The sequence below is a fragment of the Schistocerca americana genome, chromosome 3 (assembly GCF_021461395.2).
Source record: "Schistocerca americana isolate TAMUIC-IGC-003095 chromosome 3, iqSchAmer2.1, whole genome shotgun sequence".
NCBI lineage: Eukaryota > Metazoa > Arthropoda > Insecta > Orthoptera > Acrididae > Schistocerca > Schistocerca americana.
The window spans coordinates 987,861,059-987,871,687 of NC_060121.1; the positions used below are offsets into that span (position 1 = coordinate 987,861,059).

General features: G+C 43.8%; 1 pseudogene; it reads left to right on the forward strand.

The window, feature by feature from the left end:
- The first annotated feature begins 9,451 nt into the window (after positions 1-9,451).
- On the forward strand, positions 9,452-9,568 carry LOC124607673 (annotated as a pseudogene).
- The last annotated feature ends 1,061 nt before the right edge of the window (positions 9,569-10,629 follow it).

A 10,629-nucleotide genomic window follows, 5' to 3' on the forward strand; every position in this document is an offset into this window, starting at 1 on the left:
TCTTTCCGATGCACACTATGGCCTGCCCCCTCTCATGTTTACAGCAATCATTTTACTCTTATTAATTCGATTTGGCGATATGTAGCCAAGAATGCTCATTACTATGCTAGTATTGAGAACTCGGAAGATACGAATGTTTTCCTCTCTAAGGAGGGTTGTGCTGGTCAAGAAAGGCTTATGCCGGCTTGTTGTGAGGGAACGGCTGAATGGTGGGGGGGATGCTGCCCCGACGCCGACATTGTCAAAAGAGCGGGACGGCACGCCCACGGTGGGTTCTGAGCGAAAGCCTAGGGTCAGATATTCCGTTTCTTCGCGGATATTCGGTAAACAAACCTTCTGGGGAGCTACGAACGGGGCATGGGAACGACATGAGTTCCCAGGCAGTTTTCGCGGGCATATTCCCGCGTTTTCTGTAAAAGGTTACCTACGATTGGCTTGCTCTGCGAAAAGCTCAGTGACGTAGCAAAATCGGCGCAGAAATTGGCGCCGAGCATCTCCATTGTTGTAGTAGAAGTGCCTCGGCAATAGAGTGGAATTTTCCACCGGTTATCAAGTTGCTGATTGGCACGTTTAACCACGGCCACGGTGGTGGGGGTGGTAATGTACTGGGTTCGGCTTGTGCGCATGCTCGGTGAAGGAGTAGTCTAGCCTTTCGGTCTGAGTAGGTTACAAGACTGAGCACTAGCTGCTCTGGACAGCCTGCCTTCCGTTGGCTGTCTAACGTGCTTTTGTTTTATAGTACCTGCTTGACGAGGTTGCTGAAGTTTCGGCTTCAACGTAACTTTTCGAGTACGGTTGGCAATTGTCCATTCTGCATACAAACGGCCTGTGTTGTGGGTCTTGAGCAGTTTTGGCTAAAGTTGACTGTATCGGAATTACTGTGTGACTTTGCTTGTTAAAATCACTGTACCGTCAGTGATCGTGTGGCGAGCTTTCTTTGCCTCCCTCAGAGGCGCATTTGAACTGCTTGGAAGTCTTTAGTCGGGAACGACCAGCCCAGGTTCATTAGTTTCGGGCTATACTCGTGACTTCATCATCACGACGACGGGACGTCGAAGCAACCGGCCATCGCCTCCGGTACGCCAGATCGTGTCCTTGCAGTAAAGAAGACAGCATGGTAATGTGTGTCCGAAGCACCAACAGATTGGGGAATTTTGCTACGTGATATTCAGAGCTCAGCAGATAGTGCCTGTTTCCATTCTTTGTGTTAACGTTCTGTGTTGCGTTTTCATTGTTCTCACTATTGTTCAGTGCAATTAATGTCGGGTTTTCTGGGTGTTTTTCTTAAGATTTGAGTTGCAAGTAATTGGCTCCACATACCACTTCGTCATAAATGTCACAAGCTAATTTATGGGCAACTTCACCTTCACAGCAATTATCTGTGTATCAAATTGACGTGTTGTAAATGCTTCATGTGTTTTTCATTTTGAATTTAGTCAAAATAAATCCATGTCCAACAGCAAAAAGTCGGAGTTAGGAAAGGGGTGGGGGCTTAGGGCATGATTTCCATATGCAAATTCTAGCTCAACTTAGTGCTAAACACGGTGCTAGCCCCGGCACCTCACAACATCCCCTCTTACCACGTTTCACATCATCTCTAGACACCTCTGTGATGGAGATCAGAATCGCAACGCCATGCGTTGAAATCGTTCGGTTTTCTTATGTGTGGCCGAGGAATAACATTTCAGACACACAGTCGCTGAGAAGCGACATGAAAAGGCCTCAGCAGGTGGCGTCAAGGGCGTCAGTGAAACCACTCATCCCTTGGGCCATTGATTCCTATATATTTACCCGACGGAAACCACCTTTCACTGTGCGAAGATCAACTCGACGACATTCTTTAGGACATTTGACGCTACGGGAAGGTATGCTGGACGGGTTCTAGGACAATGTCAGTCACCAATGACATCACTAACACGTCACTGATGAGTCATGGGATTTCCTCATCCCCATCCCACCTCCATCTACCAAAGGTCAATTGCCCTATTTATAAAATAGCGAGAAATTCAAATTTTGGTGGGAAGTTAAAAAATGGCGGAAAATTAAAAACTAGGAAATTTGCGCTAGTGTGTTTTCTACGAAAGCAGGGTTGCTGCCCTAAGTATAAATTGGTGGGAAATTCAAAAACGTAAGATGATGCACTGTCGCACTGGCTGACCTGGAATACTATGTCAGGCTATATGACGACAAAATCCAAGACATGGATTATTAGAACAGGCTCGGTGACGTTAGAATCCAAAACCTGGAATACTGGGACATTCTCCGTGACATAAGATTTCCTGGGACAAAAGGTCTGCCAATTAGATGGGCCCACTTGTGTTATCTCAAACAGAATAGCGGACCTGTATGCTTTGCACTGAGCTGGGCCATTTCCCCTAAGTCCACTCGTGCTGTGCTTAAATAATCCCCACACACCCTCTGCCATTACAGTCTTAACAATTCACCTCTTCACACCAGATGCCGAAAGCACAAAATGGCGAGAAAATCCGCTCACCCCAAGTTTAAAACGACGGGCAGTCTGCTGGCTGTCAAACTATAGGGCAGTCGTCCTATCTTTAAAACTGAATATCCCACTGATGCAACGTGTACAGTTGTCAAGCACTCGTCACACCGCTGATGACATACCCACCACACCGAATGCTAGTCGACTCACGGGCACCAGCTCGCGTCCAGCCCACCAGACGCCACCGTGCTGTGGCATGCCTGGCCAGGTTGCACGTTACAGCCCTCCTCTCAGGCTGACAGACTGCCACCAGTATTGCTTGGAGCGCACCACTTGACAGCTCCCGAGTTCACCACGGCAGAGAGACCGCTTTCACCTGCAGTGGGTACACATATGAACTGGCCAGTGCCACGTCATACATTTAGGAATGCAGGCAGCCGCTGGCCAACTGTTCTGACATTCCGTAGCTGGAGAAGTTCATTGTTTCACAACCGTTGTGAGCAATGACTGCCTTCAGTGCTCTGCACTCCCTCATTCACCAACAACTCTACCATTACCATCACTCTGTATTTATCCGACGCCCTAAGGCATTTTGCGACATTCAGCACACTCCAACCAAGGACGTCACGTACCAGATGCTCACTCAGAGACGTCCCCAAGTTCTTAAACAGGCCTCAGTTTTCAACATGGACAGCGACTTTGTAGGCAAACGATAAGATTGGGCACTGAGACATGAGCCGACGCCGCCACACACACACTTCACCGATGTTAGTAGCTGTAGTAATACTCCATAAAGGTGTGCATGTAACTACTTTTTGAACAACACGCTATTTTATACTAACCCTCAAAGTCAATCGCAAATATAGTCTAATATTCAGTATTATATTCATATGACAACAGCGTGGAACCCTATCGAACGTAGTATCAACATAGAGTTACAAATGTAATGTCATCCAGGACCGTGAACGAACAGAGTGAGATCCCCCCTCCCCCCCCCCCCCCCCAACTCTTAAGGGGCTCCGGAACGCCCTATACTTGCAATGTTAAAATAACGCTTATAAATTACATCTTTCCTCACAAAGTATTTGAGGTAGGAAGTTGAACTTTTTACAGATTATTTATTGGAATATGGGCTACAACTTAACACAGGGATTTTACAAAATTTTAGTTCAGTTATTAAAGATGATTTTTTTTCAATTGTAATGAAAATTCACAACAATTTTTTGCAATTTTTTATTTATATATTCAAAAATATACAGTTCTTTGGGAAAAGGCTGTGTTAAATTATGCAGAAGGTACTGTGTAACATTTACTGAAAGTTTGAAACAAATATGTTTGGAAGATCCTTAGAAACATGTAATTAGTATGAGAAAATAAAAGTTTTGGGAATCGAGCGACAAAGATTGGATTAACTTTTTAGTGCATTCCAGGTCCATAGGATGGATTATCTTCATCCTCTGCAAACTCCTCCTCCAGCTTCCTCTTGTTCCTCCTCCTGTTTACTCTTGCTTGTATTTCTAGACTCTTTACTGCCCTGTCTGCAGCCCGAAGGTGTTCCTTGTCTAAAGCAAGCATCGCTCGTTGTTGTGTTCGTAGATTTTGCTACCATTTTCTTCAGTTGCAGTTACTGCAACACTGTTCCAAAAGGTGGTCATGTATGAACACTTATCACATTTCAGTTGAATTTCACTAGCAAGTCCTACGTGCTTTATTATGGAGAGTTCCAGACCAACTTCACTACAATGAATACATCTTACACAGTTTGAAAAAATTCCTTTGAGAACCGACATATCAAATATTTCATTCACATCCGATTCGCCCATAAAACATTCATAGTTTTCACTCATTGAACCAAGCTTCTTCTGTGAAGTATTTTCTTTCCCACTTTTACTGCTATGGGCAGGTGTACTTGAGAGGTTAGGTTCACTCACTTGGTTATCGTGTTTATTGTTTACAGTAATAACACATACCTTTGGCTTTCCAACATTTCTCCTTTTCTTAAAAGCCTTCAGAGGATTTCTAATAACTTTACTTTTACTCATTATCATACTTCAACAAAACAGAGACTCAAGAAACAGAATTAATTACGAATATTTTCGAGATAACGACAGAGTAAATAAACATGAAACAATTGACAATCACACCAGCGATGTATATTGAACCATCACAGGTTAGCCACAAAACATACTTTATCTCACATCACTAAAATGTACCTGATGAACACGGACGTTAATAATAACACCATTTGACGGCAGTTTAACAGCGCCACAGTGGGTCACGCCCATGTAGAACACATTTCAAACAAAATTTAAAAATAGTTGTAGTCTTCGGAATTGAATAAATTATATATCTATTAAAAGCAAAAAAGTAAAAATTGAACTTTTCATGATTTTGAGCCTTTCCGGAGCCCCTTAAGAGCAATATGTTACATTGCTGGTAAAGAAATTGTACTCCCCTTCAGGGGTTTCCAACCCACTCAAGATTTATTGTTGCAACAGTATATGTGGAGTATATGAAATTACATCAGCAGATCAATAACACAAGTGGTTCTGAGGTACCACATATTGATCCATGCTGAAACATCCATATTAGTAAGGGTTTCATGGGCAGCAGTGCGGTTGCTGATTCTTGCATCCGGTCGATCGTACAGAGGCGAGTACTGGGGGTATGTTATGTCACGCCTGCTCGAACTGTTCGTGTAGCTGTTGGCTGACGAGTCACACAAGTCACTTCTCATCCCACCATATCCTGCACGTGCTCGATTGAAGACAAGTCTAAAGATCGTGCTGGCCATGGAAGTTTCTGGACGTCTTGCAGAGGGCGTTGAGTTTCACGGGCAGCGTGTGGGAGAGCGGTATCCTGTTGTAACAACACTTCGCCTTTCTGTTGCAAGAACGGCAAAACAACTGGTCAAAAAACATTCGGCATGTAGCAAGCGCTGGTTAGCGTCCCCTCCAGAAACACCAAAAGTGAACGAGAGTTGCAGCATACCGCACCCCAGACCATAAGACCTGGATACGGCCTGCCACTGCTGCCCTTACAACACGGCGATCTTGGCTGGCGTTGGTAAGTGGACGTCCAGAATCTGGTTTATTTGTGTGAGAATGTTCACTTGACCAGTGACAGCAGCACCGTTGCACAACTCACGCAGCACTCGCACCTCGTGTGGTACTTCTGCGAAAGGACCAGCCCACCACTCGGAAGGCCACAATTTCCCCCCTTCCAAATTCGCTCAGTTGGCTGTAGGAAGCTCGAATGCATCTGCGTGGCTCGGTTTCCTGCTTGCTTTACACGCTTGCACCACACTGAATCTTCTCGTTCTGAGCAATCCCTGTACATACATCAATCCTTGTTCCATAGATCATGAATACGACATTTCGTAGTGACGTGGAATGTGTCACTTTAACATAAGTTTTCTTTACACAAAATAATTAATTAATTATTTTTACTCTTACTACTTCATATCTAAGAATTCATCTATTAGGTAGAAGGAGTAGTCATTTCCGAATATTTTCATGGCCTTGAGATACAGTGAGTGGATTTTGCATCTCATATTGTAACAACAACGACTCTGTACTGTTGTACATATAAGTAATTCTTTTCATCTGATTTTACGATAAACTTGTGTAATTGATGTTCTGATTTCATTTCTTTTTGTTTCATGCCATTATGTTAAGAAAACTGTAAATAAGTTTCAATGTGAATATTAAAGTTTATGTCAAATGTCAAGTAATATTGTAATAGAATTGAAATGTAACAAATGTTGAAACTGTTGTAAGATGTTTGAAATTGTAACTGTGCGTCTGGTCCATACGTAGGCAATGTGTTAGGATATGTAGAATGCTAAACCTCGGGTGAATGCCCGGCCTGTCAGGGAGCGGTAAAAGGTGGACGGCAGGCGAGCGCGGGAAAATGCGCGCGGGCGCGGCACGGCACAACGGGCTCAGCAGTAGTAGTTGGAGTTTGGCACTGGTCTGGGCAACACCTTCTGGAGCGAGGAGGCTCTCCCGGAAGACATAGCTTTATTGAGCCTCGGGTATGCCGTCCCAACGCCCACACACCATGGCAAAATTCCATAGGCACTAAATGGAAAAGTATTGCGACGCTAAGAAGAATTATAGTGCCGATACGTCAAGAGCAATAACTGTGGTTATATGTGTGCTTTGTGCCTCGCCATCTCGCCGCCTGCCAACCGCCGCATCGATACAAGCAGGTTCAAACTTTTAGTACTGTATTCGTATGGACCAGAGAGTGAACTGTGCAATAATAACCTAAATTTTACCAAAACTTTTCCATCATTTAATTATCCTCACAACTAACCTAGACAGGGTCCTTTCCAAACGTTGTGCAATCTGAGTGTCCTGAAATGAAAATTAAAAATTGTGCTAATAATAATTATTTGCAGAACTAGTTATATTAGAATGGTGTTTAAAGAAATGTTTTGTTAATGAAGCAGTAAATGAATAGCGAGGTCTAACGAAGTCGAAAGATAACTTTAGTATTGATATAGTAATGAAGTTTATTATTTCGAGACATATTTAAAGGCATTTAAATGAGCAGTAAATAAGATGAAAAGAGTAGTAACTTATATACTGGAAATCTTGAATGAATAAAAAATTCAGTAATCATTTTTTTAAATACAACGATCATAACAGTTTCAGCCCCCCCCCCCCCCCCCCGCATTCATTTGAATTCTGAAGCAAAATTGAAAGTCAATGTAAAAGTCAAAATTTATCAGTGTTTTATCTTTATCAAAATTGACTTTTTGTGTGCGGTATGAAAGTACAACTTCTAGGCTAACCTATGACCCATTTTAATCAGATTAATAGACAGTATAAAGTTTTGTAGAAAACATTGTAGTGTAGTGTTATGTATTCATGATTTTCCATATCAGTACAGAATGTGAAACTATCAGTTCAATACATTTTCTGGTTCTAAAATTCTACTGTATTATGCAGTGTTACAACTTGTTGTTTTGCATGAATATATACCAACTTGTACAGGGAAGAAACTCAGTTAATGCGTAATTAGGCTGGCGACCGTATTATTGTCACTTTGGTAGCATCTTCTGGTTTGCTTTTGATCCATCCTGACGTGTGATTGCATTTCGAACTTGCTTGATGGATCATTGTCATTACAGAGTGGATGTAAGTCTGATTTGCCACCATTCAGGTACACGCGGTCGATATCTATGCAAAAATCCTTTCTCGTAAGGTGAATCCTGCTCACTTACCATAGCAGAGGCTTTAACGAGTACTGTGTCAGGGATTACAATATCATCTGATCCGACCGTTGGACTCTATCTTGGTTGAAAAAATAGTAAGTGTCCTTCGCACACTGACTGCGGTTTCATGAGGCTCGTCCATTGTACGTACAGAGTATGTTTCTAAGATTCTACTGTATCTATCTTCGTGCTTATATACATCTCTCATTAATGGCCGTAACGAGTCGGTAGCGAAATAGACCTCCGCAAAGAGGAGTCATAGAAGAGGTGCAGAAACTGATCGAAAAAAAAGGAAAGACCTTTTAAGAATTAACAGGGAGACGTATATGAGTTCTCGTACCTTCGATTTCCTCTACCCTGCTTATAAGAAGAAGCCTTCCCAGGGCCCGCGGCTGTAAAAGCACGCTGTTGTCACATTGTTACTTTTACGGTGTCATTTCGTGCAAGTAGCGCCATAAAGAAGCAACTACTACCGCACAGGCGTCGACCGCTGGCACGGTTTACTAGTGGAGCGGGTGGCAGCGGTGTGCTCCGCTCAAACAGTGGCCGCCTATACAGCTCGCTCCTGATCAACACTGGAGTTTACTTCCCAATACTTCACTACGACCCCAAGCAGCGACCAGTCTCAAAGGTCGGCGAGTGGAAGCTGAAGCAAGTGTGCTATATGACCGGAGGCTTCCGAGTTTTGCCTGTTGCTGTTGACTGACTACTGGAGTGGTACTGTGTGAGGTTAAGTGGGTCTTTATTTGAGAAAATAATAAGTCAAATGGAAAACATATGTAAATGAGTAGCATTTACTGGTGTGTGTGTTATCGTAAATACAAACCTGGGAATGTGAACTTGGTGGTGGTGGTGGTTAGTGTTTCACGTCCCGTCGACAACGAGGTCATTAGAGACGGAGCGCAAGCTCGGGTTAGGGAAGGATTGGGAAGGAAATCGGCCGTGCCCCTTTCAAAGGAACCATCCCGGCATTTGCCTGAAATGCCGGGATATCACGGAAAACCTAAATCAGGATGGCTGGAGACGGGATTGAACCGTCGTCCTCGCGAATGCGAGTCCAGTGTGCTAACCACTGCGCCACCTCGCTCGGTGGGAATGTGAACTGACAACCTAAATGTGCTACTGAGTACAAAGCCACATCACTTACATGAAATTGAAAAGAATCCTGTGTGTGTGAAACACCTATGTCATTCATAAGCAAGTAAATAACTCTGTTCGAACAGGCCTTGGAAGGCCGAACGGGACCGACCGGACGCCGTGTCATCCTAAGCCCACAGTCGTCACCGGATGCGGATATGGAGGGGCATGTGGTCAGCACACCGCTCTCCCGGCCGTATGTCAGTTTATGACATCAGAGCCGCTACTTCTCAGTCAAGTAGCTCCTCAGTTTGCCTCACAAGGGCTGAGTGCACCCCGCTTGCCAACAGCGCTCGGCAGACCGGATGGTCACCAATCCAAGTGCTAGTCCAGCCCGACAGCGCTTAACTTCGATGATGGGGCGGGAACCAGTGTTACCACTGCGGCAAGGACATTGGCATAAGCAAGTAAATAAGCAAATCAGTAATTTCACACTCAGTAGACTTGGTCAGTGCGAACTGTTTGGAAAAAACAAAAAGTAACTGTATTAAAAAAAAACGAACTATAATGTCGACCTGTATAAGAATGTAACCTGATACACACGAAAATTTCTGCACTGAATATGGCCTATAAAGAAACTGACAGAATCTACATTGAGCAAGCGAAACAAAACAATCGCGTATTATGAATCTCACCTGCAAAATGAAGGCAACGGCCGTGCCGCAGTGGATACACCGGTTCCCGTGAGATCACCGAAGTTAAGCGCTGTCGGGCGTGGCCGGCACTTGGATGGGTGACCATCAAGCCGCCATGAGCTGTTGCCATTCTTCGGGGTGGACTCAGCCTCGTGATGTCAATTGAGGAGCTACTCGACCGAACAGTAGCGGCTTCAGTCAAAGAAAACCATCGTAACGACCGGGAGAGCTGTGTGCTGACCACACGCCCCCCTATCTGCATCCTCAACTGAGGATGACACACCGGTCGGATGTCCCCGATGGGCCACTTGTGGCCTGAAGACGGAGTGCTTCTGTGCAAAATGAAGTACAGGCAGAAACAGCAAGATTTCGCAACAGCTGAAAAAAAAATACTACTAAATATATATATATATAAATTCCTTCGTAACTGAAATTTCAGAACTTAAAGGTTGAGTCATGTGTTTCATTGCCATTGTGTGTCAAGATCATGAACCGAATTTCCCTGAATGAATGTCAGTTAGTTTTATATATATAAAACGATTATACATTCTGATATGAAAATTCATTTAATAAGAAAAAGCAATTATAGACTCTAATGTGAAAATTCATTTAATCTACTAAGTTCCATGGATACGTGCATGAATAAAACAGCAGAGGGTCCCTCTATGACCTCCCAGTTCAACGTCACCCTCGGTGCCAGTCGCCTGCCTTCGTTTAGAACTTTAAGAAACGTACCTGTAGAGAGACAATTGGTTACTAGATAGGCACCTGCGGGCAGGCTACACTGGTGCATTTGCAGCTGCTGCTAGGCAAGCGGAATTGGGCCAGTGTCAAGGTGTTGTCTGCCTGCAAGGCCCTAGGATTTGAAACGACACAAGCACGTCACACAATCTAGGAATTGTTCCATTTTATTTCGTAGAAGCTGCTTCGTTATTCTCTGTCATAACTTAAAAAATACGATCAGTAGCAGGGCAGTTGTAAAAACTTGTATAAAGCAAGCAGGGAGGTGATATAGCACTGAGGGCGCATATGCCATCTAACGGCAGCAGCGTAAAGTATGGGAGATTGCCGCTAGGGTGCTGCCACCAACTTGCGAAGTACACAAACAATAATATGTAACTGTGTTTTAACTGAATAGCTGTAAACAGTGTTTTTGTATTAATTTCTATATATTGTTAAGTAGCTCTTAG